The sequence below is a fragment of the Martes martes genome (genome assembly GCF_963455335.1).
Source record: "Martes martes genome assembly, chromosome: 12".
NCBI lineage: Eukaryota > Metazoa > Chordata > Mammalia > Carnivora > Mustelidae > Martes > Martes martes.
Window position 1 is genome coordinate 2,771,103 of NC_137900.1, and position 26,642 is coordinate 2,797,744.

A 26,642-nucleotide genomic window follows, 5' to 3' on the forward strand; every position below is an offset into this window, starting at 1 on the left:
TAGTCACAGGCTTGACTCCCAAACGCCACGGCCCCGAGCAAGTCTCCTTGCACCTGTGAGCCTCTGTCTCCTCCTTTAAAGAGTGGGTGTGACTGGCCCTCACGTCACGAGTTGGGTGGGAGGTTTGAGCGAGATAGTCACCTGGCTGTCCTTTGCAGACGGGGCTCCTTTTCCAAGTGTAATGAGGTGTGTGTGTGTGAGAACACAGTGTGTTCTCACACTTTCTGTGTTTTGTTTTGTTTTTAAACTGAGTTTTAGCAGCTTCCTTTCTGCATGGAGCAACACTCAGACGTGGGAGAGGAAAAAGGAGGCCGGGAGGGATGGCCCTCGCGCATCCCCAGAGGGCCGGCATCAGAAAGATTCAAGACAGGACGCTCCAAATGGGGTCTCGCCAGCACAGGACAGAGGCTGGGCCACCTGATGGGCCTCAGGCAGGAGGAATTGGTCTGGGCCCTGATTTTACTGGTTTCTTAAAAGCTCCTCTAAACCTGTGTTCAGCAGAAAATAAACTCCTAGGAAGGGGAGACAGGAAACCAGACTTTTAAATGGCACATGGATCCCTTGGACTCAGCCAGTTTGAACTGGTTAGAGACGGACACATTTTATTTTCCTCCACGTGCTGCTCACGTTTGCAAGAGGAGGGTAATTAGCAGAAATCGCTCACCATTAATTAGGCATGCATTAAGACATATGGGTTTGGTTTGGGGGTGGGGTAGGTGGGACAAGTGAAAAAGTCATACTTTACGGGAGAATGGCATGAGTAGGAGCTGAGAGCCTGGGCAGAGAAAAATGCAGGGAAGTCCCCAGGGCTCCCAGTCTAGCAGGATACAACTGATTCTGGAAGGATGGGCCCGCATGGTGCTGCTATCAGAGACCTAGATCTTCCAGAGACATTCTTTTCTACAACACGTGCAGACGTGCAGGCTAATACTCGCAAAGGGGGCATGGCTGTTCGGTTTGCATTATCTTTCCAGATAACGTTAACCGTAACTGGTTCAGACATTGGGCTGGAAAGGCGTCAAGGCCATTGGACGGTGGGAATCGCCAGTCAGCAGCACACATTTGCTCATCGCCTACCTCCTGCCCAGAGCGACACACCGTCCTGAGGGTCCCCAAGGACGGCTGCCTTCTCTCCACACGCCCCAGCCGCCAGCACCTCACCTTGTCACTGGCTGTAAGAGGCTTCCTGACCTCAGCCCAAATCCACCCGTCTCGGTGTCACTTTTTTGGCTGGAAATCACCTGATGTGATCTCCAAAATAAATCCCCATTTGCTGGGGCGTCTGGGTAGCTCAGTTGGCTAAGTGTCTGACTCATGATCTCGGCTCAGGTCATGATCCCAGGGTCGTGAGATGAGCCCTGAGTCAATTCTCTCTCTCTCCCCCTCTGCCGCTCCCCAACACCACTCACGCGCTCGCTTGCTCGCTCTCACTCTCTTGCTCAAAAAAAAAATAAAAAAAAAAAAACCATATTTGCTAAAAGATGAATAAAGAAGAAACAGGTTAAGAAAAAGTTAAAGTCACCTGAGGGCTCCCGATGGCAGAGCTTTCCAACACAAATCTGTCTCTACCAACTTTTCTTGTGGTTATTTATATTTTCTAGAAGAAAGAACCAGGGTGAAAACTTTCTGGAAAAAATCCTCCTACACTAAATTGTGCATTCCAAAGGAACTTAATTTTTTCTCTAAATGTCCTTGTTTCAAAAGGACTAAGTAAAATAAACAAGAGCAAAAAATCTCTTCGTAGTATCAAATTCTTAAATCCCAAAACACGTTAAAAATAGTGCAAAATTGTTGTTTCCGTCCTTTCTCTTAAAATGTTATGTATGCTCCAAAGTAGCCAATGAAAGCTGTTTGCAGGAACCAAACTGCCCCGGAGCCTGGTGCTGGGTGTTGTGGAAGGCGGATGGCAAACATGGTTCCAGCTGCCCCCTGCCAGGTCACATCTGCAAACGTGAACCGCCACAGTGCCTTAGCACATGCAGATGGGACTCCATGCCTGCCTCTGGGACCCAACCCTAGTGGACTGGAAAGGGCGTGTGTGCAGGCAGTGTGGGGGATGAGTAAATTAATGCACACCGTCTGAGCAGCGCCTCCGGCAGTCTCGCACCCTTGCCTTCCTGAGTGTCTTTGCTCATTTCAGTCCCGTGACAGACAACTGCCAATTACACAGGGATCAGCTCCTGGAAGGCACACCACTCTGGCGACATGTTTAACCATCTGCTTCATGCTTTTTGGAGAAGTTTGCTACTTTATGAAAATGTCATCTGGGACGGAGAAAAGAGGAAGCCAAATGGATCCCATTTTCTTCTTTCTAGAAAAAAAGGATTAATGGGGAGAGCAAGGGAGGTTCTCTAACTAAGGCCAAGGGCAGCTGTGGCCAGGTTGCCCTGCCCATCGAGTCAAGGAGTTTGGGCTTCATTGAAGGGATGTGAGGAATGTCAGCAGAGCACACTCTGCGCATCAGGAGATGGGGTGGACAGCACCCGTGATAGCCCCAAGGATCCATGCATCCTGGTGTTCTGGCCCTGTGACCCACTCCCTCAGTAGGGACTGGACCTAGTGGCTCACTTCTGATTCACAGAATAGAGCAGCGGATCCTATCCGGAATGCCTCTCGTAGTTTCCCCTTGCTCCCGCAGAGGGAAGCCAGCAGCGGTGGTGTGAGCTGCCCTGAGAAGACCAGATGATGTAGATCCCATCAGCTCCTACCGCAGCCTTTGAGAGACCCTGGGTTAGAGACACTCCATTAAGCCTTGTCCGGATTACTCACCCACAGAAATGGTGAGTGAATAAATATGTGTTATTTTAAACCACCGAATTAGGGGCTAATTTGCTATGCAGCAGTAGACAGTTAATACAGATAACGATTCCGGCTAGTGTAGGTAATACATTGGGGTAAGACGGCGTGAAGGAAACACAATAAATTGGCGGCCACAGTAGTGGGGCAAGGGGAGAGGAGGGTCTGATCTAGGGCAGTGTCGGTGATGGGGCGAGAGGTGGACGGAGAACGTCAAGGTCAGAGAAGAGTGCAAAGGCAGACTTGGGATGAGCATAGCAGAGACATGCGGTGGGGCCCATATGCTTGTTAGAAGAAAGCTGTAAGCATGACTCTGAGCAACTGAGTGGCCAACGCAAGAGGAAAATACCACTGGTTACATAATTCATAGTTAGCAATATAAAAACAAACAATTTTCCAAGGACCAGTCTAGTTATTCCTCATCCTAACATCAGAGAGAAGTTTTGTTCCAGATTCCAAAAAAGGCGTGGCTTCATATGGAAAGCATGTCCTCTACCTTCCATGGCAGGTGACGGCATTAATCCCACGCAAAATTCAGTCAAGGCTTCCTAGTCCTTACTAGAGGGCAACCAGGGGGCACTGCTGATGGATCCGGGTGCAGACTCTTGGCCACCCAGGAGACTTGGACTCCTTGCCCATTCCCCACTTAGCTTTTGTCAGATGTCCAGCAGCACAGAGTTCAAGGCCACACTCTCTGGTGGCAGCTGGAGGGAACTGCTTGCCTATGAACAATGAAGTGTCAACCCAGGCAAAGAAAATGGCCACAAACTGTCACACGGTGGGGGGGAGGGGGTTATTCAAAGGGAAAGAACATCCTAGAAACAATGAACAAGTAATCTGGGGCTCACTTAACTCCCAATGTTCTACAACATGGAGATAAGCTCAAGGTTAGCCAAGAATCTTCAAAGCAAGCATAACAAAAGTCATGAAGGTCACTGCCACCGTCAGACTCCCATGTCTGTGACCAGCAGGCCCCAAAGCTGTTCCTGTCCATGGCACTAGCCCTGTACAGGCTGGGTAGGACCTGGACAGAAAGGTTTAGCTTCAGGAGAGCAGCGGCTTTGGAAAGACTCATGCTGTGAATTTCAGAAAGGGATAGACGTGAAGGGAGGAAAGCGGGCTCGCATTTGTTGGGAGGAAGCAGTGTGAGGAGGTGACCTGCCACACCCACTCCAGGCTCTCACGGTCTGTGATGGCAGCCACTTCCTGCCCATGCCTCCAGGGGAAGCTGGAGAAAGCACCACAGCATCTGTCTGAAGATGCAGGAGACGGGCTGCTGGGACTTAACCAAGGTCCCACAGAGCAGGGGACACTGTGGTGAGCCAAGCACCCTACACGGCTTCACCTCTGCAGGGATGTGCAGATGTGCAAATGCTAAGGACTCAGCAGTAGGACACAGCTGTGGGGTGGAGGAACCACAGCCAGAGAGACTAGTCATCTAATGAGCAGAAAATGCAGAGACATTAGTCTGACCTTCTGGTCCAAGTTCTAAACTGGGACATTTGCAGACTTTAAATACTTGTTGGTGTGGTGGACTGAAAGTCATGCACAGAAGCCCTACTCCCCAACGTGACAGCCTTTGGGGTGGGGGGATGAAATCAGGAAGGTGGGGCCCTCATGATGGGTTAATGTCCTTATAAGAAGAGACACCAGAGAGGGCGCCTGGGTGGCTCAGTGGGTTAAAGCCTCTGCCTTTGGCTCAGGTCATGATCCCGGGGTCCTGGGGTGGAGCCCGGCATCGGGCTCTCTGCTCAGCAGGGAGCCTGCTTCCCTTCCTCTCTCTCTGCCTGCCTCTCTGCCTACTTGTGATCTCTGTCAAATAAATAAATAAAATCTTTAATTTAAAAAAAAAAAAAAGGAAGAGACACCAGAGATCTTGACTCTCTCTCCTCCATGTGAGGACACAAAGGGAAGGGGCTGTCTGCAAGCTCAGAGGAGAGTCCTCACCAGAACCCGACTACACCAGCACCCTGATCCCCAATATCCAGCCCCCAAACTGTGAGAAACAATGTCTGCTGTCTAAGTCAGCCCGCCAGTAGTGTTTTATTGTGGCCGCCGAGCAGACCAAGAGAGCAAACCAAACAGAACTTCGGCAAACGCACGTGCTGAGGTATTGGAGTTCTGTGCCTGTCTCTGAGCAGGGCCCCTGCAAACTTCCTCGGCTTTGTTAGGGCCCCAAGATACGGCATCATGCCAGGACTCCACCAGGCTCCGAATCAGCTCAATCTATAATTGAATGCATGTGATCTGCACCCTTCTACCAGGGGGCCAGAAACTAGCTACCATAAATCCTTCCCGTCGGGGATGTTACCCTCTGGAGGAGCATGGTGCAGAAGAAATAGAGCTTGAGACACATAAGTCATTTTAAATGTTCTGGCAGCCATAATTAAAAAGTAAAAACAAACTGCTGAGATTAATGTTAATAAAGTACTTTTCTTAACCAACATCTTCAAAATATCATTATTTCAAGATGTAACCAATATAAAATTTGAGTTATTTCATATTTTTTTGTACCAAATGTTTGAAACCCAGTATTTTACACAAAACTAACCACATTCAAGGGTTCAGCAGGCACCCAGTGGCCACCCTATGAACAGCATAGACAGAGCTTCCGCAGTTTCTTTTTTTTTTTTTTAAGATTTTATTTATTCATTTGACAGAGAGAGAAAAATCACAAGTAGGCAGAGAGGCAGGCAGAAGCAGGCTCCCTGCTGAGCAGAGAACCCGATGTAGGGCTCGATCTCAGAACCCTGAGATCATGACCTGAGCCGAATGCAGAGGCTTAACCCACTGAGCCATCCAGATGCCCTCCACAGTTTCTTATATGCAATGTCTACCATGCAATGAAAAGTTTCCAGATATACCAAAAGATAGAGCCAAGAGGAAAAAAATATATAAAACAAATCCAGATAGGCAAGTGATCAGACTTTAAAATAACTATGAGTCATATGTTCAAGAAATCAAATGACAAAATGAGGACTTAGCAAAAAAACTCAAATAGATAAGAAAGAAATCAAATGGAAATTCTAGGACTGAAAGAACACAGTGACCAAAATCAGAAACTCAATAGATGGGGTTGCTATTAGATCGGTTACAGTTTAAGAAAGGATCAGGAAGCTGAAAGAGAGGTCAATAGAAATACCCAGAATGAAACAAACAGAGAGAATATAAGAGCAACAAGGATGCTGGCATCTTGGTGGCTCAGTCAGTTAAGCATCTGCCTTTGGCTCAGGTCATGATCCCAGGGTCCTGGGATCGATTCCCACATGGGGCTGGCTCCCTGCTTATCAAGGAGTCTGCTTCTGCTTCTCCCCCTACCTCTGCCCTCTGCTTGTGCTCTCTCTCCCTCTCAAATAAATAAAATTTTATTTTACTTTTTTAATTTTTTTATTTAAATCCAATTAGCCAAGATACAGTACATCATTAATTTTTGATATAATGTTCAATGATAAAATCTTTTTTTAAAAAAAGAACATAAAGGACAAAAACCATTTAGGAAACAAGTGGCACAATGGAATGGCCTAATGTCACATCACTGAAGTGTTACTGAGGAGACAGAGATTATGACGGAAGCAGAATTCGAAGGGAATTTCTCAAAACTCAGGAAACCCGCAGATGTGAGAGTTTCGGTGAAACCCACCCAGGTTACATACAAAGAAGACCCTACCTAGGGAGCATCATGGTCACCTGCAGAAAACCAACAACAAAGAGAAGGATCTTCAGAGCCACCAGAAAAAAGGTTACGGCACGCTCACTTCAAAGGGGCATCGGGGAGGCACACAGATGACTTCTCAGCAGAAACCGTAAGAAGAGAAGACGGTGGAAGCATCTTCTCGGCGCTGGGCGGGGGGGGGTTGCCTGTGGCAAGCAGGTAAGGGAGAGGTCAGAGGCCGTGCTCTACATTTCTACAAATGAAAAATGAATTCCAATCTGTCTCTTGATGATGCATTCAGCTTTGAGTAGAGTTTTTACTATTTTATTTTCACTTCTTTGGCTCTTTACTGCCAGTTAATCTTTTGTGTTCCTTACACAACCAAAGCACAGAATTACATGAATCCTAATTCTGAGGGAAAAAAGTTAATATACTACTGATGAGATCCTGAATCTCATCTTTGAAAACTGTATTAGTGGAACTTTCCTCTCATCAAAGGCTTACAAGCCAATGAGGTCATTGCCAACTCGAGCCGCACATTGTAGTGACTAATTAGAATGGTATATAGTTTCTAAACACTGCAATATTTCACTGACTAGTGAGGTCTAGTAAGGCTAGTGAGGTCATTGAGAGCCCCAGGCTTTTCAGTAAGCCTGCCTGAGTAGGAATTCAGACTCCACATCCTATCCACTGTGTGATTTTAGACAATTTATATAATATCTCCAAAGCCTGGCTACATATGACAAAAATGTCCATATCCTCAGAGTTTCTGAGAGAGAAACGAGATTATCCACATAGCAGTCTTAGCGCAGTAGAGATTTTGTTTTTTTCTGACAGGCAGGGAATCCAAGTTTCCAATAACTTGGAAATGCTAACAAAAAAGGCAAGTTCTTGGGGCAATGAGCACTGTCAACACTCACCAATGGAACCAGGGACACGGCACACACACCCTCCATGAGGCATGTTTCCCTGGGATCGTCTCACAGCAGAGCAGGGTCCATGTGTCCCCGTTAGCAACAAATTGTTTCTAACAGCAGGAGAGCAGCCACTTTGTAAAACATTCCCACCCTCTGCGGGACACTGGGGGCCCTGACACCAACGACACCCAGAAGCACGGAGCTTCTGGTGAGTGTGTGTGTGTCTGCTGGTGGCGTGCCTGCTTCTGCCCCCTGCCTGATGCAGGGCAGCACTGTGAAAGTGAGGCTTTATAACTTCTGGACTTGGGTTTCTGGTCACTGGAGTCTTCCTTTGATCCCTTGCTTCTGACCATAAACTCTACTTCTCGCCCTCAGCCAGGAATAGTGGTACGAGCAGAGAAGGGGAGGCCAGATGGGATGAATTCTTAAAAAATCGCTCCAACAATTATGGTTGACCCTTGAACCTAATGTTTTGACCTGCACAATTTTCAATTTTCAATTATTTTCAATTAATATTATTATTTTCAATTAATACAGGGCATACTGAAAATGTATTTTCTCTCCCTCATGATTTTCTTAACATTTTCTTTTCTCTAGCTTACTAATTGTAAGAATGTAATATATAATACACATAACATACAAAGTATGTGTTAATCGACTGTTTATGTTATGATAAGACTTCCAGTCAACATTCGGCTGCAAGTGGTTAAGTGTGGGGGAATCAAAAATCATATGCAGATTTTTGGCTGTGTGGGGAACAGCGCCCCTAACGCCCATGTTGTTCAAGGTTCAAGTAAAGTGTCCTAAAGTGGGGTAAACTCACTAGAGTTCATTTTAGTTTCATTAGAACAGTTACAAAAGTAACCAAAATGCAGCATGACTTTTTAAATAATTTTTTTCAAGAACTGATAAGCAACACATGCCCTGCTTGGATTCAGTTTTGTAATTCAAATGCCTTCAAGTAGAGTGTCATCCAAACCATACTGCTGAAAGCCCAGATTCTATTTTTTTTTTCAATGAGACAATGCATACTTATGATCTCTACCTATCCTTTTTCTCTTTTAACCAATGAAATATGTCTATCTTTTGTGCACATATAACCTAAGGTATAGAAAAACAGACATACAAATGTGGACACATATCCTAAGCTTGCACACACATCGTGAAAGTCAACCTCTGATATATTCACAAAATGCAAGCTTGCAAGGAAATCAAGAAGAGAGTAACGTAGCAGGTGGCCACGTCCCCACCCGCCAGGCATTGGGGGGGGGGGTGGCGTTCCACCCTCTACCACAAAGGCTCCTCCTCTGTTTTAAGGACAGTGGCGGGGCACTAGATTTTGTTTGTGGGGGGTGGGGGAAGGGTTCTGCAGCTGGAAAGTCAAAAACAAAACAAAATACACCAAAAACACCCAAGTTTTTAAGTAACAATCTCATCCTTCATAAAAAAATTCAGCAGACGAGAACCCCAATGTTCAGGACCCCTCCTGCCCACGGCTCACGTGGGGGTGCGCCATTGTGACAAGGTAGAGGTGCTGAGCTGGGACCGGGAGGCGCCATGACCTTGTGGACAAGGTGAGTCCAGAATCCCACACGAGCGAGGAGCCCTGACACGGAACCATGGCCTGACCCAGAGACAGGTGTTGGGGCACCTCTTGTCAAGAGCTCCAGGCCCCCATTTCTGCACATTAAAGGTCCTCGTGGACTGTTCCTTCACGCGCGCAGCGGCGCTCCGTGGCACAGAGCCCACACTCCCTCCTGATGCTGCGCCCTTTCCTCATGGGCCCCCTCGCACTTGGTTGTACCGTTTTTGTACTGTTCTTTCCCACAGCCTGGCCTCTCCTTTGGAAGGCAGTCTTTCCCATGGATTCTCTTATTCTGTTTTCCAGAAATATTTCTACGATTCCTTTGCAGGCTGCTATACGATACGCATTCGCACCACTTGGTTCTTATTCTGCCGCTTCCTAAGCACAAAGCAAATCCGTCATTAAATTCCTCCCTGTCAACTTTTTTGAGAGATCACAGTATCCAAACACTGAAAAAGGCCTCCTGGGGATAATACAAAGGCTAGAAGGAATGAGGAGTGGTCCCTGACCTTGGGTGAGGGGGCTAGAAGGACCCTGCGGATTAATACCTTACACGGCCAACACTCAGCTCAGCGTTTGAACCAGCCCTCAAGTTCCGAAAGGCGCTGAGTAACATCTGTGGAAACAGTACTTTCTGTAAAGAGAAGAAGAATGGGTGATAGATGGACACCTGCATGCACGGATGGGTGGGTGGATGGGTGAACAGATGCACAGACGGATGCATGGCTGGATGGGTGCGTGGCTGGCTAGCTGCCTAGATGGGCGGCTGTAGGGACAGATGAACGTAAGTGTGGGTGGGCAGGTGAACGGGTGCACGGATGGATGGATGGATGGGTGGACGGATGGATAGATAGATGTACCACTTTTTTTGACGTTGGGCATCCCAGTAGGGAGTCAGCCAGTTGCGGCAGCCCAGTGTGGCTGTGTCTACATGAAGGAGTAACTTAACCTTTCTGCGTCTTGTTTCCTTATCTATAAAATGGAGCCAGTGTAGGTCCATGATGTCATACCTGAAATCTTTGTGAATTTATCAGGAATTCAGAAGTTTCCATAAGAGGGTCATATGGTATATTACTATACTTCTTTACCACCAAATGAGTTGTAAAAAACTTTCAGTCTTCAGAGTATTTTGGAGCTTAGCATTGAACATAAGAGTGTGAATTTGTCTTTATCCTAGAGTTCATTTGAGGACAGCCACAGACTCATAAGCACGTATGTGGTTTTACCCAGCGATGTTCTCCCTTCCCCATAATATTAACGATAATCACCATGAAAGTGAGGACCATGTTCAGTGTGATGTGCCTGGCACACAGCAGGTGCTTAATGAAGACAAGTGGGGGGAAAAGTGGGAGGAACTTCTGACCGCTACGCGTTGCTCCACTAGGCTCTGCCAACAGCACCAGCGGGCCCATGCTCTCAACATGGTGGCCACGTTGGTTCCTGCCTTCCTTAACCCCCTGCAACATGCATCCCCATTGGCCACCTCCTTCTGGAAGCATTCTTTCCTTCCTTGCTTCCATCACGTGGCATCTTCCTGGGGTTTTCCCCCCTGTCTTCTTTGGAGGGCATCTCCCTCTTTTATGTCCCCCAGATGTCAATACTTTACAGGTTTCTGCTCTCAGTGTTCCTCTCACGCTCCACAGACTCTGCTCAGGACAACTCACCTGTCTCTGGCTTTGATTACAGCACATATGCTGATGACTTCCAATCCATGACCACTCATGAGCTTTTGACCCCCACGTCTGTGACATCCCGGACGTCTGATAAGCACCCAGTCCTAACCTACTCAGAAGAACCCATCTCGTTTTGTCCAAACGTAATCCTCTCCCTGTGTTCTAACGTCAGTGAAGCCCACAACATCACCAGGGTGAGAACCTGGAGGCCCTCCCTCTTCCCATAAATCATACCAGACCCCAGATGCCCCTCCCCACGGGGCCCTGACGCTGCCCCTCCGCACACCTCCACTTTCCCTTTCACCTTCTTTCCACCACTTCCCTTGTCCAGGCTCCTGGCAGAGCTGCTTCGATTTACTGAAACAATTCTCAAGGGGTGATCCCTGGGGATCCCCAACACGCATTCAGGGTTCTGCAAGGTCGCAAACAAGTATGAGCAAAAGGCATTCAAAGCACCAGAGAGAGCAATCGATTTTAACGTAATAGAATGCAAGTGTGCGGATATGGTTTCGGATTTCACTTAGCAGCTAGCCTTCAAGGAACTACCGCTTGTGGAATTTTGGTGTAGTATCAAAGAAAAAGATGCATAATGATCTGAGAAGACTATTAAAATATCCATCTCTTTTCCAACTGCCTATCTGTGTGAATCAGACTGCGTGCATCAGCCAAAAACTCTCCACAGACTGACTGTGGAAGCAGAGGAAACCATCTGCTTCTCCCTTTGGGCCAGACCTTAGAGATATTTGCAAAGGGGCAAAAAGAGACCCTCTTTTTTTCTGAAGCTTTTTTGGTTTTTGAAAATGTAATTATGTTTCATTAAAATCTGCTATATTCATATCTAATGAATAACTAATCATTGCTATTTTTACTAGATTAAATAAATTTTTTAGATTTCTGTCTTGATTTCTAATTTAACAAATATTGGTAGATACAAGCCACAAAAACAAAAACTTTTTATTTTTGAGTATAAGGGGGGACCTGAAACCAGAGTGTTTGAGAACGTAACCAACTTCCTTCTCTCCGATCTGAGTCTTGCTGGCCAGAGTGTAAGCAAAATGAGGCCATTACCATCTCCCCCAGGAAGCCCCTGAGTGTGTCCCACTGCTCAAGGGGAAGTCAGCACGCAGGGGCCTCGTGGTCCTCCAGCTGACGTCTTTACTTATCCCTCCCTCTCTAAGCTCCACGCCAAGCCAAGCTCCTCACATGCCCTTGTCACATTTGGTTACCTATCTCTAGAATGTTCTCTCCCTTCCAACACCCCTTCTGATGAGTCTGTTGGGATGCTGTCAAAAGCAACTTAAGTTGGAGGACATGTATTCACGCCTGTTAGCCAAACTGTTCAAATGAGGGTTGGCTTTTGTCAAGGGTAAGTGCAGGCTCTCATTTGCCTTCTGCAGAAGATGTTCATCACGTGGCCAGTTCCCTTCATGGCAGTCGGATTGTGCCGGCAAACCAGGGCACACTTCCCTATCATGCCCAGTGATTCAATCTCTCTTCTCGAATACTCTAAGGCTTCCCTCCAATAGAAGTACCAATGATAACCAAAAACCTGGGTCCCCAAAGTCCACAGCAGATGGCCCCCAAGGATTTCCACTGTACAACATACTTGCCTGCCACTGACCCTCCCCACTGAACAGGGAGACTGATGCGGGCTCCATCCCAGGACCCTGAGATCATGACCTGAGCTGGAGGCAGATGCTTAACTGACTGAGCCACCCACGGTCCCAAAAGTCAGCTCTGGAGAGGCTTCCAGATAAAAAATCTGAGTTTCAAAAAAAAAAAATGATCTAATCTTTTTTTTAAACAGATGTACAGATGCGCCGGAATTGGACTGCATGTAACATGTTTCATGCAGTTCACTGCATTGATCCTGAACCCACTTAGATCTAAAAAGCCAGAACCTGCCACTGAGTCCCAGCTGTGCCTGTGACATCTGGGGCCCTGCTGACCCTGGACGGGCTGCCTCTCCCAGAGCCAAGCAATTCTAGAGACAGAAGACTGGACTTGTGTGTAGACACACCACTCAGAGGCAAGCCAACCCATCCAGAGCCCACCCCACTACCTCCTCCTCTGCACTCACGCTCTGGGCCAGTATCACTTTCCCTGGTCACCCAGGGCCAGGTGCTGGACACCCAGCACATCCCTCCACCCCAGAGCGTGCTGGAGTCATTCAAACTTGCCAATCCTAAGGCTGCCCACCCTGAGTCACCCATTCCTTGCCAAGGAGATGGTAATAAAGGCTCCTGCCCACCTTTTCTCCCAGCCTCTGCCTCCCGACCAGTCCCCTTGCTCCCCCATGTGCTCCTCCTCTCGGGAGCCAAACTCTGCACACCGGCAGGTATGGGAAGAGTGCACGGTGGCCACTAACTCTCCCAAGGTCTGAGGGCCATCCCGCTGAGGACACTATGAGTGTCAGATGAAACAGGACAGCCACTTTGTAAAGGGCTTTCATCATAATTATATCATCTTTGCCCCGGAAGTCATCAGCATCGGTTCCCCTTGAAGTTCTGTAGGCAAACTTGTGTGCTGACCTCATGCCGGCAGCAAGGAGAGCCACAAAGCCAGCAGGTTCCCTGGTTCGGGCTGTAATGCGGAAAGGGTTGCTCGTCTGTGCCATGCTTCTGGTCAGGCAGAGACGGGCACTGCTGTCTTGACATTGCATGATAGAAGCCACAGCTAATTCAAGACCAGCAGAAACACTGGAAGTCAATCCCAGAGTGGGAGGGCACCCAACGGTGTCCCAGAAGGTGCCATGTTCCATGTCAGAACCAGAGAAAATGGGCCAGAGCAGAGCCGAGTGTGTAAGTGATGCCTGCCTTCCCTCAGAGACTGGACCAGGTCATGCCTGTGTGGATTCCACCCCAAGAAGAAACCAATTCCCTTCTCACAAGACCTGGAAGCCATCTGTTTCGCTCACAGCCCACTGATAGTTAACCTTACGAAGGCACCGAGGCTGGGGAAAAAACATATGGGTGGTGCTGGATGAAAGTTCTTATAATACGTGGGTGCACGAGTACCTCAGTGTGCAGACACCAACCTTCCCTGATTTCACGGCCACCAGGCTCTGTGCGGGGCCCAGCACTGCGCTCTGGCCAAAGGTGTGGCCAGAAATTCCTTCCTGTGTTGGTCAGGTATACCCGGGTCAGCAGTGGTCTGTCTTCCCGTAAATACTTGTATTGAACTGGTCCTCATGTTTCCTATCCTACTGACGCACCTACCAACAAGGCAACCGTCACACATCCTAACAGAAATAGTCAGAATAGGTATTGCTGTCTCAAAACCCTGTATTCAGACCCAGGAGGTTGTCTGTAGCCCAGATGTAGCGGAGAACACGTTATTAAGTGAAGTGTATGCATTGTGCCTAGTACAACCCTATCTCCATGGCCCTATGATGCAGAAGGAGATGCTGTATTTACTGGAGGCCTCCACGTGCAAGTCACCATTTCCATTTGACAACTGAGTAATTTGTTGGCCCAACTTGCCAGGCACGCAGCAAGCTCTACCGAGCACCAGTCAGGTGCTGGGGACACAGAGACGAGGAAGACAGTTGCTGACCGTGAGTCACTCTCAGACCAGGCTAAAGAAAAAGATTAGAGTCTCTGAATTTTATATAAAATTATGATCACAGGACTAAGGAGTCAAAAAGACCAAAGTGGGTATTTATCCAAAGGAACTGAAACCGGGATCTTGAGGACGCATCTGCACCCCTGTGTTCACTGTGGGGTCATTCACCACAGACAAGATTCGGGACAAGATGAAATGTCTGTCGTGGATGGGAGGATAAAGAAAATATGCTGTGTGCACATGGTGGGCTATCTTTCAGCCTTAAAGGAGGGAAATTCTGACACCCGCCACATGACACCTGCCTCGAAAACCCCAAGGACATTGTGCAGAGGGAAATAAGCCAGTCACAAAATATCAAACACCATCCCACTTGCATGAGGGACCCAGAAGAGTCCAGCTCACAGAGACAGCAGCATGGCCATTGCCAGGGACAGAGATCCAGCCATGCAGAATGAGTGAGCCCTGGATACCTGCTCACTATCCACTCAATGATGGTTAGGACAGTAGATTTATTATGTGGTTTTTACCACGCCTTTTGGTGGGGGGGGGGGGGTGGGCAAGGTCAGAGATCTCCGGAGGCTGGGCCTCCACTGAGTCCCAGCTGAAGCACTGGGAGGAAGATGGTGTTGCCCCACTGTATAGACGGGAATTGAGGACCGAGCTCCAGCCCACGTGATGCGGGAGCCCACGACACTCTGTCATCCCTGTGTCTGTCTTGAAAAATGTGAAGTCCACTAGACACATCTCAGAAGATGTACATTCGGCGAGTCAGGAGGGGCGAGTTTCCCCACAGCAGCTATTGTTTCTGCAAACCCGAAAGGAACTAAATCAAGAACCAGAACAAGGGGAAATGAAGGAAACATTTTTGTTTATCTCTATTTCTTTACTTACTATTCATGGACATGACTGCATAAAAAAACAAAAAACAAAAAACTGTGAGTCTTTAAAGCTATAATACAAAAACGGTCCCCCAGCGAAAGAGTGACCTCACTCCCACGGAGCCCGGTCGCTGGAGGAAGCTTCCCAGGACGTGCTCCTGGAAGAGCCATCGACAGTGTGAGCAGTCTCGGAAGCCTCCCCGGCAGGCAGGACAGCACGCGGCCCTCAGAGCCTTCAAAAAGGCCTAAAACACCATTTTATGAATAGACTTATAGACCTTCCCTCCTATGTGGAAATTTCGTTCACTGCTGTTTTGTTTGAAATATAAACGCCAAGTCAGTAGGGTATGTCAGAGAAACGGACTACCCTTGCCCCCTAAAAAGAAATACGAATTCTCAAAAACACCTATAAACAAGATGTATAATGAGTAAGACAGCCATGGATGGATTATTAGATTATGGCCATTGCTTTTCTGGGTTGTCAAACTACAGTGTATGCCAACCATTCACAGGGTGATATTATGTGAATGATTCTCACCTGGGGAGACTTTACCACCCAGTGACATTTCTGACGTCCTGACCAACTGTATAGCCAGAGGCCAAGTGGGCAGAGATCAGGGATGCCCTCAACATCCTACAGGGCCCAGGGCAGCTGTCCACAATAAATAATTATTTGGGCCAAAATGTCAGGGGTACTGAGGCTGACGAAGCCTGTCTTCTGCCAATACTTAAGTTCTCTCCATCCTCCCCACTGGGCCTCAGATCAATAGAAAGAATAGGCCCTTTTATTCTCTGCCAGCAAATCGGTCCCCAGGAAACACAATGCTCAGGGCAGGGAAATGTTTATTTTCAACTGTGATATTTTTATACAAATGACATCAATTCATCTAAAAGGGGCTAGAATAACAGAATGAAAGCAATAGGGACACCAAGTTTTTTCTGGAGGTCTGTGCTGGTTTTTACATACTATCAAAACAGGACCAAAATGGTCCATTTTCTTGATCCACTACCAGATCCAGGAGGAGAGCTGAGTCTGAATCCATCCTGTTGACCATCACGGGGACCCTCTCCCTGGGCGGCCCCCCAACTTCGTGCTTATGGGGACATTAAAGGCTTAGGGGCTGACTTCCCCTAGAAGCAGCTAGAGTCAAAGGCTCTGACTCCCCTTCCTTTCCCATCAAATGCAATGCTGAGCTCTGGGCAAGTACAAGGACCACTTCTAGTCACACGCAAAGTCTGGCCATTGAGCAGGGCAGCTGTGTGTCCAGGGCAGGTGTGTGTCCAGGGCAGGTAGGAGTGATTTTGCCTTCAACCCAACCCCCACCCTGCGAGAGTAACGAAGCATCAGTGTGTGTGTGTGTGTGTGTGTGTGTGAGTGTGCGCGCGCGTGTTTGTTGGCGGCTGAACGTGAGCACTTTCATCACCTTCCCAGAGCTCCGCACAATGGCCTGCACAACCTTCCCTCCATCTGCTTGGGAACTGCTATGATAGACTTCTCCATAATTATTTAGTGAAATGTACATATCAAGAGAGAAAACAAGTGAGTTTTCTGGGGAACTATAGTTGGCCTCTCTCCTCCTGACTCACAGCAGATCTGCAACCCACCTTGTTGGAAAGGTTTGCAACTCCCTTGTTCAGCAATACTCAACCACAACTTCAATGGGATGACCGCTTCTGCTTCCCAGGAGAACACGGAGGATGGGGGTGGGGGGGCACGGGGGTGTGTGGAATCTCAGGGTCTGTGTAGGGCAGGGCCCAGAGACCTCCCTGACTCATAAGCTCCTCAATACCACAGTCAGCAGCAAGGTGCCACCCCGACTTCCAGGGAGAGGAGCCCAACCCTTGGGTCCAGAATGGGATCCCAAGGAAGCAGGGGTGGGGAGGGGCGGGGATGCGGTGAGTCAGGAAAAGAAAAACAGATACAAGAAAACGCTTGCCAAGTCAGGCTCACCTCCATAAGGAGCGCGCTGACTGGCGGATCTCACCAGAGGCCTCCCAGAGGCCTGGAAATGAGCGCTCTTGTAGACAGTCCGGTGGAGAGCAAGGAGGAAGGGCGCCTCTGCTTGTCAGCAAGTGCACCAGGGATCAAGCTCCCCCTCCCCCCGGCCAACAGAGAGTCCCTGCGGGTGGGGTGCTGTCAGCTGCAGGCCACAGGGAGACTCCCCCAACACATGACAGTGATGCAACTCAACACACCTTCCTCCGAGGAGGACAGGACCTTCCATCTGCAGCCTAAGGGGGTTTGGCTGCTGCCAGACCACCTTCCTGCAGAGGTCAGGATACCATCAAGCAGAACTCTGGGTAAGCAGAGCTAGAACAGTGTGTAAATGGCGTCATCACAGCCGCAGACGTGCTGACAGGACCCAAAGAACCAGAGAGATACGGACTTTAGTTGGAAGGATTTCACTGGGCTAAGACTTTGGGTGGGTCCGGGGCTGCACCAGCTGCCGGAGGTGGGGACAGACAGACAGAGGGCTCAGGTGTGGCTGCTGAAGGGTTTCAGGAATCACCTGGGGCCTGGGACCCAGATTTCTCACAACAGACCTCTCTGGCAGCTCAGGGAGAGGTAAGAAGATGAAAGCAGAAATTATTGCAAGCCACGTACACTCAGGCAACTGTGGGCTCCCCTGGAAAAGCGTGCCCAGGGCCCCGACGGGGCTGTGCCCTGGCGGGTCTCAGGGAGTCAGCAGTACAGCAGGCCACTGCCCACATCCGTGCCACATGGAATTCTCCCAGGTTCTGTGTGAGCGCTGGGCTTTCACAATGAGCAAGATGAATAATGATAAATAAAGAAAGCATCCTTAAGAGCTGGTGATAAGCACTAGACAGGGGGTGAGCCGGGGGCGGAAACGGGAACCGGCTGCAGGAGGCAGGAGCCCAGCCCAGCCCAGCCCTCCCTCTCCTCGTCCTGCCGGTGGCCCGGAACAGCTTCGTACGTGATCCCAGGTCTGCGACTCTCTGCCAGGGGCGTTCTCGGCTCTAGGAGCTCAGCCCACGTGCCCGGGAACCAGAAGGTATGCGGAGGCAGCACCCAGCTACCCGCCCCTCGGGGGACAGTCCGCAGGCTTTGTCCGCACAGCCACTGAAAGGGCGGCTGCGTTTGCCCAGAACAACACTTCCGACCTGCCTCACTTCTGCCCCCCACCGACCCCGAGCTTCCTGGAATGAATCCTGGCCTGGGGACGGCCCTCTGACACTGCCTTGTCTGCTCCAAGGACACCACACCAGAGGCCACAGTTCGTGGACTTACAAACTGTCCCCAGACACGCCCCCTGGGTGTAGCTCATGCTGCTCTCTCCTGGAATGGACTGAGTGCTCCCAGCTGTCGGTGGGGAAACCTCCTCCTCAGGCTCGGGGACTCAGCATAGCTATTGCCTCTGCCAAAGTGTCTCCCTCACGCCCGCGTGCAGGGATGCCTGCGCCCTGCGCTCCTGGCCGTGGGCACCGCGCATCCTGCGTCCCGTCTCTGTCTCGTCCGCTAGAGTGGACGGCCGAGGGCAGGCCCATCTCGCAGGCTGACTCTGCTCATACCGCCCCCTGGGGGTAGCGCAGTGAGTGCTGAGGACTTCCTGTGCACCTGACCCACGCACGGGTGAGTGCAAGGATAGAGGCAGTCAGGGTAGAACTTGGGGGTCTGATAAGCACCTGCTATTTAGTGACAGCTCCAGACCTGCGACTCGGAAGAGAGTTGGTGGTGGCAGTCGTATTGGACGTGAACTCTTTATACAATACTGCCAGTAAAATGGAGATACGTAGCCAACGTGAAAGCTTGGCAGAGAGTGGCGGAGACTACGGGGCCGGGGGCAGCCCCCTGGGAAACCAGAGCCTTGTGAGAGTGCAGTTCTGGGATCTGTCCTGCAGGAGACGCTGGAGATCAGATGGGGTGCCGGGCTGCGACTGTGCGCCTCAGAGGGGGAAGAAGAGACGCAGGGGATGGAGAGATGTCTACAAGGGGGTTTACGCCAAAGGCAGGTGTCTCAGAGAGAGAATGTTTCCCGAGCAGAGGCAACAGGAGTCTCCGGAGAAGGCTGGGGTTGGGTGGACTTGAAGACAGCCCCAGGAAAATTGGGGGAAAGGTAGAAAGAAAGGGTGTGAATACACCACCATGAGAAAGAACGTTGTGTGTGTTTGCGGCCTAGTAAGAAAGGCAGACAGCTTAAGTGGGAGATGCACCAGATGAAGTAAAGGAATCCAGTATGAGAGCCTTAGGACGAGGGTGGGTGGGAGAGCCATGCCTGGCCCTCAGGAGGGACCACTACAGGGACCAGCGCTGCTGGTGCCCGTTATTCCGTAGAGCCAGGCGCTAGAGGGGCTCATGGGGAGTGTGGATAAAAGCAGAGTGAGATGCTCAAGGAAGACTTGTACCTGCATCTGCATCGGCAGGGACCTGACGGGGAGTGGCGGAGTGCTAGCCCAGGCCGGGGTTGATGCGGACCAGCTCTTGGGGAGTCACAGTGAGAACAGAGGGGCCCAGAAATGCAGGCAGGTCAAAGGAGCCCAGGCGGGCTTGAGAGGCGATTCTGATGCGAGGGTAAGGGAGAGGCAGATCTTGGGGATGACTGCTAACGGGCTACTACAGCCATTGTTGACGGGACAGCCAGGTCCTCTTGCTGTGTGGACAGTGCTCAGCAAACACTGACGGTTCAAAGGAAACCACATTCCAGCCGTCTCATGGCCCACCTTGGCACTAGGTTGCATTGGAACAGTGAATTCAGTCCCTAGAAGAAGTAGTTCAACATTTCACTGTATACTATCGAGAATCCCACAAATAGGGTATAGTTATAATGCACAAAACACTTCCCAAACTGCATACTTTGAGGTCATGGCAGACTTTTTAAATCTGTTTCCTAAACTTTTATATATTTCCCCTCTTTCCACACCTTGTTTCTTCTTGAAGTGGGGCAGAAGTGTGCTGGTAAACGTGTGATAAGTGAGGTGATGAGTGATGATGGTGATGATGGTGACAGTGATGATGTTATGGTGATGATGATAACAGGGATGGTGGTGATGACAGTGATGATGGTGGCAGTGATGGTGATGATGGTCATGGTGGTGATGACAGTGATGATGGTGATGATGGTGGTGATGGTGATGATGGCGGTGATGGTGATGATGGCAGTGATGGTAACGATGGTGGTGATGGTGGGGACGGTGGTGACGACGGTGGCAATGATGATGGTGACGGTGATGACAGTGATGATGATTGTGATGATGGTGGTGATAGTGATGATGATGGTGATGATGGTGGCAGTGGTGGCGGTGATGGCAGTGATGGTGGTGATGACAGAGACGACAGAGATGACGGTGGTGACAGTGGTGACGATGGTGATGGTAGTGGTGATGGTGGTAACGGTGGTGATGGTGGTGATGGTGATCATGCAGGTGATAACGATGATGATGATAATAGAGACAGTGGTGATGACAGTGATAATGATGATGGTGGTGATTTTGAGCTCATATCCAGATAATAGGCTTGGATGGAACTACCTATTTTTGAGAAGGAAAGGGTTTTCTAAAATAACTGAACATATCAAGATAAACTTATGGAATAAACAATAAAGTCTCTGAAGAGGGGGTTCCAACTACAAAAAATAGGGAGCAGAAAAGTCCCTGCCATCTCCCAGTGCACTGTGAGAAAAGATGCAGATGAATAAGCCAGCGCAAGTGGCGCTTCAGCTGCAAAAGCTGGGAAGCAAGTGTGGCACAATTTATGAGGTCTGGATAGCTAGTACACGAGTGTCCACTGTTTAAGAGATGCGTCATACCAAAATAAGTTCTCTGCAAAGTCGCCGTATTTGTGTAATATATTCATGGGTGCCATATCTGATACTTAAAATGCTGAGGATCTCACTATCACTGCGCTTGCAGACAGTTCTGCCGCAGCGAGATAAAGAAGAGCCTGTGCGCAGCCAGGTAAACGGAAGGCGTGTCCAGTCAATAGCTCGATTATTGTTTGTAAAAGAATTCTGAACCTGGATTTTATGATGCCCAATGTTCAAATCACAGTTTGCATGGACGGCAAGTGACAGGTGAGTGTAGGGTTTTGAGTTCAACTGCTAAGGCAGGATGTTCTTACCCACAGCAAATGGGAGCCATATTTCCTTCCAGTTTTCATCCCCAAAGAAACTTATGTCTCCCTCCTAACCATCACGGTGCTTTTGTAATTTTGATTTCTTTTGGAGGCCACATCATACACATTTTCCATCCACTATCCACTCTCATAATTGTCACTTACAACAATTCCTCTGCTTGGTCATTTTTCATTCCCATGAACGTTTTATAGCTTATAGCATTCCTCTTTTTTAAAATATCACACGTAATACTTATCAGACTCTTGTAAAAGATTCAAACACCCCAGAAGTGCAGAAACTCACCACCGCCTCCATGCTGGTCATGGCCACCTGCATCCACGGGCTTTCCTCCACTCGCTTCCCACATCCTCACACACGTATTGACATAAACCAAAGATATTTTGGGGAATGTTTACATACATGGAACCATCCTATATTAACAATATCGCAAGGCATTTTATCTCACAATATGGGTCAGTGAACTCCACTTTCTGTATGTGGTCAAGTCCTTTAGAGCACGGCTTCATGTTCCAAATATTCATCACTCTGTCCCCATAATTTGTTTAGGCTTCTCCTCTGCTGGAGGCACTGGGACATGGGACTGACAGCTTCAAGGGAAGCACATTTTATAACATGCTTCTAAAACAGTTTACAAGAAGTGTATTGATGCCTTCTTCCCACATACTTGCAAACCCTTGAATATAATTAAATTTTTTAAATTTCCCACTCCGGTAAGCAAATAATGGGTATACTGTGGTTCTCATTTGTATTCTATGATCAGAAATGAGGTCGAGTATCTTTTCATATTTACAGTTTTCTGCAAATATCCTCTCTTAACCTTCGTCTATCTTTTGAATGAATTATTTTTACCTTTCATTATTGACTTAGGGGAGTGTCTTTTTCTATCATCTGTCATTTTTGAATGTGTTGCAAATGCTTTCTATTCTGCTTGTGTTTAACTTTACTTTGCATCTGGTCCACCACACACAAGACCTAGACATTCATGTGAGTAAAGCTGACAGGGTTTCCACTGATGATTTCATTATCAGTCGTGGCTTTAAAACCCCAGTGTCTACACACACACACACACACACACACACACACAGGATTTTATTTCTAATGCAGATGTTTCTGGTCCAGCAACCCATCCTGGCAACTCTCCACCAGGCAGCGCCTCAGCGATCTGAGGTCCCTTCGTTGTGTCCCCGCCATCCCAAAGTTCTTCACTGCCCCCCCTCCCACTGTGAATGGCAGATGGAGCGCGGCCCCAACGCACAGAGGTGGGCAGACACACATCACTGTCCCTGCACACCAGCAGCCAGAACTCACTCCCCTGCTCGGGGGTGGGGAGGTGGGCGTCCTATGCACCCAGGAGAACCAGGGCACAACTTGGTGAACACACAGCCCATCTCTGCTACAGCTCTGGCTTTGTTTCTTGCTTCACAAATCCTTCCCCACCTTCAAAGGGCTGAAATGTTTCTTCTCTATTCCCTTCCACTATGTTTCCAGGCAGCATTCCCCTCTTAAATCCATCAGGAGCTTATTTTTGCTAATATACAAAATTCTCCTTGGATAGCCATGTATCTCAAAACCTCTGATGGACTAGTCCTCTCCCCACTATTCTGATACACCTTTCCCCCAGATTTATTGAGATACAGTTGACATGTAACATTGTATTCGTTCACGGTAGCCTACAACATAACAATTCCTTATTTGTGTATATTGTGAAATGGTCACAGTAAGTCTAGCCTAACATCCACCACCATATAACATTCCAAAAAAAAAATTTAAGATATTCTTCTAGCAACTTTCAAATACAGAAGAGAGTGCTATTAGCTACAGTCAGTGTGCTGCACCTCCCATCCCAGGACGGAGTCATCTTGTCACTGGACCCTGGCACCGATTCACCTCTTACTCAAACTGCATTTTCAGTTTGCTATATTGTTCATTTATGGACTGTTTGCTCTGTTCACATTCACATTTGTCTCCTCAGGGTGATTTCCAGAAATAAAACTGCTGGCTTAAAAAATAGGAACACACTGGGGCGCCCGGGTGGCTCCGTGGGTTAAAGCCTCTGCCTTTGGCTTGGGTCATGATTCTGGTCCTGGGATTGAGCCCCACATCGGGCTCTCTGCTCGGCAGGGAGCCTGCTCCCTCCTCTCTCTCTGCCTGCCTCTCTGCTTACTTGTGATCTCCATCTGTCAAATAAATAAATAAAATCTTTTAAAAAAAACAGGAACACACTTATGCGCGCTGGGGTGTGCTACAAAGTTGCCCTCCAATGTGGTTCTACCAAATGTGTTCCCACCAGCAAATATATGATAGTGCTCTTTCTCCACATGATTGGCAGCTCTGAGTGTGACAATCTTTAAAAAAATATTTAATCTAATGAACATTTTCTTCTAGTGTGAATTCATTTGAATGCAAGTAAGGTGAGATTCGTATTACTAGATGTTTTCATGTCTGGCATGAATCGTTATTTATGTCCTTACTGCAAAAGGCCATTAATTATAACTAACTTGCGGGGTGCCTGGGTGGCTCAGTGGGTTGAGCCTCTACCTTCGGCTCAGGTCATGATCTCAGGGTCCTGGGATCGAGTCCCACATCGGGCTCTCTGCTCAGCGGGGAGCCTGCTTCCCCCCATCTCTCTGCCTCTCTGCCTACTTGTGATCTCTGTCAAATGAATAAATAAAATCTTTTAAAAAAATTATAACTAACTTGCCATGAGGAAAGCAGCCCAGTGTAGCTCTGCAGCTCATTGCCAGGAGCAACGGCTCTGCCCAACAGCTCCGTGCAGACTGCTGTCTGAATCACCAACGTGGGAGCTCATGAAGCACTCCAGCCTCCAGGAACATGTAACATTAATTGGGGCACGTTTTGCTACCTGAAGCCTGAAGGTCACACAGACAACGCGCACCTAGGGCGGACCTTCAGGTGGCTCTCTGGATGGGGTCCCTTCATCCTTGGGTGTGAACTGTCACCCCATGCGGCACACACTGACCAGGGAGCAGGGACCTGTCCCCATCCTCCCCTGCACAACACACGTCTATGGCCAGCATCTGCCCCCCATCCTGTCCCTCAGAAGCTGCCAGCCTGGCTGTCTGGCTGCTTCGCACACCGGGGCGGGGGACTCAACAAGCCCCGGAAGGTTCTGCTGCCTTGATGCTTGAACCTCTGGCTCAAGGCCCCCCTAAGTGTGAGGTGGCCGAGGGTTAGGGCACCTCTGTGATCGCAGATGGGTCTGGGGATTCTTCCTACAAAATGCCACAGGGCAAGGGGGTGTCAGATGTCCTTCCAGGAAGCCGCACACACGGTGCCTGTCCTCGGGAAGGGAGCCACCCGCTGCCTTTGCCCATCTGAGTCACTGGGTGATCAGGACAGGGCCTGTGAAGGCTGAATGCCCACATGTGATTTCTCACCCGGAAAGATCTCCGAGCCAGCTGCTGACCCACTTGGGGCCGTCCTTTGTGCATTCACCACGAACACTCTGAAAAGGCCCGTTGTCGAATTCTTCTGCTATTTTGCAATGTCAACAGACATGATGCTCTGAAGTGGCAAATGAGGCCCGGCTCTGACAAAGCCCCTTTATGCCCCGGAGGCCCAGGGAGTCAGACACACTTGGAGAGGTGAAAGGGCCCAGAGCATGGGGACGCCCCGCCTGGGGCCCGGCAGGAGGGAAGACAGGAGCCGGAATGTTCCCCGTTCCTCACGCACGGACTGGGCGTGCCTGGAGGGCTCAGGGGGGTGAGGGAAAGAACAACCTTCACAGCCAAAAGTTTGGCTCTGCCAGAAGACACATAACAAAACGAGGGAGGCTAGGACCCCACAACCTTTCTTGTATTGTTAACACCTGGGAAGGACCATCAGAAGGACTGGTCAAGGCCGATGCCTGATCACAGAGTAAATCCCATGAGCACACCCCGCTGATCAGGAGCAGAGCTCATGAGGCCATCTGGTGTCACCCAAACGAGACAGCCCCGATCGTTGGTGTGGCACTGCCTGCGCTTGAGGTGAACACTTTCGGATCCCAGTGCATCCATGAGCCTCACAAGAAATGCAGAGAGCAGGACAGGGACTTGGGGGAGGCAAGTCTGTCACAGTCAAGACAAAGCTCGAAGAACACACGCTGGATGATGAATTTTCACTATTTTGGACAATATTCACGCATACCCATGACATTTGTCCTGATGCCCATCACTAAAATGACCCACTCTGTTTATTCATTTGTGCAGGGCGCAAACACCTCAGGGTCCATGTGCACGTCCGAGACTGTGATCAAGGACCCTGCTCCAAAGCTGAAGGGCAGGGGTCAGAGCCCACCGCCCACCCCTCGGGCCTCCCACCAGCTCACAGACCGTCCGCGGTGCGCCCAAATCCATGGTCCCTTCGGGGGGTGGGTGGTGACAGCAGCTCTGGGAAGACAGCCCCAAAATACCTCCCGCAGTCGGATGAGTCAGTTGCAGAAATACCAGGAAAGAGGTAGAAACTGCAGCTCCACCTGAAAAACTGGCTTGAGGGGTTCCTCATCGACAGTAAACCCAGAGGAGCCATGAGGGGGGTACAGCTGCTGAGGCCGTGTGTGCGGGCGCGGTGAGGGTCTGCCGGGAACCTGGGGGGCCTTGGCTCTCCCAGTGCCTTCTGATGGCAGCCACAGTGGCCACAGGGGAGGCACCCCTCTCTGCCTGGTGCAGTCAGAGCTCGGGTGACAGGCCTTCCACTCTATGACGCACTTCCCCTGGGGGCAGAGACCAGCCAGCCATGGCCAGGAGGCCACAGTGGGTCCCAATCTGAGGCCGGAGAGGAGGCCTCCAGGGAGACACTGGGAGACGCAATTTCAGAGCCCGGCTGTTTACTGACCTTCCCACCTACAGCATCCCAAGCACTGGAGAGGTTTCCAAGGGAGTCACTGCAGGAAGAGGGGTTTTGTCTCCAGTTAGGAGTTACTAAGAAATAGACCAAATAGGCACTAGGTGGGACCCAGACCCAGAACTGAAAAGGTTTCGACTCGGAGATTCTGTGATTTTGTCCCCATCTACTCTCCAAATATGATTTTTTTAAGGTTTATTTATTTATTTGACAGAGAGAGATCACGAGCAGAGGGAGCACCAGAGGGAGACGCAGGCTCCCCGTTGAGCAGGGAGCCCAATGGGGAACTCAATCCCAGGACCCTGAGATCACGATCAGAGCTGGAGGCAGACACTTAACGGACTGAGCCCCCGAGGGTGATTTTTGAAAACTACCGATATGTCCCAATCCCTCCATCTCTGCAGAAGCTAAAATTACATTTATCACCCCAACCACCCAACCCAGCACATCTCACGTTCTATCCCACACACTGGGTCACTTCCAGTGTGTGTGAGTGCGGTGGTCAGGCCTCAAAAGTCACTGAGGACATGACACTGTCCCTGGCTCGGAGGGCCTCGGTCCCCAGCCTGGCACGAGCCACTTGTGACCCTTCCTTCCAGCCCACATGCAGCCTGCTCAGATTCAGACACGAATCTGGTGT

The 26,642-nt window shown here is 49.5% G+C and overlaps 1 pseudogene across 1 annotated transcript in view; it reads left to right on the forward strand.

The window, feature by feature from the left end:
- The first annotated feature begins 20,327 nt into the window (after positions 1–20,327).
- Positions 20,328–26,642, forward strand: part of LOC308352961 (non-selective voltage-gated ion channel VDAC1-like) — a 54,017-nt pseudogene continuing 47,702 nt past the window's right edge. Inside the window, exon 1 of the transcript in view lies at positions 20,328–20,411. The product of the transcript in view is annotated as a non-selective voltage-gated ion channel VDAC1-like (transcript). The remainder of the gene's footprint in view (positions 20,412–26,642) is intronic.